The sequence below is a fragment of the Trypanosoma theileri genome (genome assembly GCF_002087225.1).
Source record: "Trypanosoma theileri isolate Edinburgh chromosome Unknown TM35_Tth_11_V1, whole genome shotgun sequence".
In the NCBI taxonomy this organism is placed as follows: Eukaryota; Euglenozoa; class Kinetoplastea; order Trypanosomatida; family Trypanosomatidae; genus Trypanosoma; species Trypanosoma theileri.
Genome location: NW_021639853.1, coordinates 151,935 through 153,438, shown reverse-complemented (window position 1 = coordinate 153,438; position 1,504 = coordinate 151,935).

Sequence of the window (1,504 nt, the reverse complement as noted above, 5' to 3'; positions counted from 1 at the left end):
AAGAAAAAAAAAAAAAAAAAAAAAAAAAACAATGCAGGGTCTTTATTCCACCGCAGATACCATCCATAATAATTAAACGGCATCTCTCCCCATTACAAAAAAGAAAAGAAAAACTCATTCGTGTGCAGACAAACTTTCTTTCCCTCAGAGCAATCCACGACTCTCATCACTGTGGTGAAACACCAGAGATAATAAAAGAACGAGATCAATGTGTAAATGTATGTTTGGATCTATTCAATTGTGAATAAAGATCCACCGTATTTACATTCACACAAGGGTAAAGAAAGAAAAAAATACATAAAAGCACACATTGATGGGATCAAGTGGAAAATAACAAGAGATACATAGTACATACTAAGGAGTATGGATATATAGATATATATATATGGAATGGCTTAGAAGAAAAAGATTTTTTTTTTTTTTTGGTAGATCCATCAATTAAGAAAGCAAGAAAAAAAGTACAAACAGTGTATATAATAAAGTTATATATATATATATATATATATATATATAAGCAAGAACGAATAAAAACACAGATATAGAATGAAACGCACGTGTGACTAGCCCCATTGAATGAATAAATTAACTTCATCCCAAATATACCCTTCGGTCCAATGTTATTTCTTTTCTTTCTTTTTCATTGATTGCTGTGCACACGGGCTTCCCATTTAATCTTCAGACGCATACAGTGTTTGCATGCATTAAAAGAAAAACAAATAAATGCCTGCCATGAACAATGCGAATGTAAAGTTATAAATATTTCTCGTAGAACGCACATGTTCACATTTGTATAGCATACACACACACACAAACAAAAAGACAAACATATCAATATATAAATATATATTTATGAATCTCATACGGTCTTACTTTTTTCTGTGTATTTCGCCCATGTCTTTTTTTTTCTCTTCTTTGGTTACTCTTTGCTTATATTGGGGTGTTATATGTTATAAAAAAAACACATACACAAAGAAGAAGAAAAAAAATCAAATATACCTTTATTTTTCTCACTTTGTTGCCTCCATTACTATGCTCTTTTTTTTTTCTCTCTTTCAATTACATTCCCAATCATCTTCGTTTTTCTTTCTCTTGTGTTTCCTCGATATCTTCTTCCTTTAATACCCCCAAAGCTACACAGACGTGCAAACAGAGCCAAGCCACTTAATCATTTACTATATATATATATATATATATATATATATATATATAGTAAATATAATTTGAGCTATTTTGGTTCACTTAAATGACGTTTCATATTCTTTTCTCTCTCTCTCTCCCTCTCTTACGTTGCACATTGATTCATTATTCTTCTTTTCGTTTTTTTGTTTCTTCTTTCACCCTCCCCCTTTCATGAGGAAACAATTTTTGTCCCTTTTTGTTTCTCAAAATTCGTTTACTTTGTATTTGCTTTTGAACTTCGCTCTTTCATCCATTTTAAATCGTGCACAGAGAATCCCGTAATGCAGAAAATAAACACAGATATATATATATATATATATATATA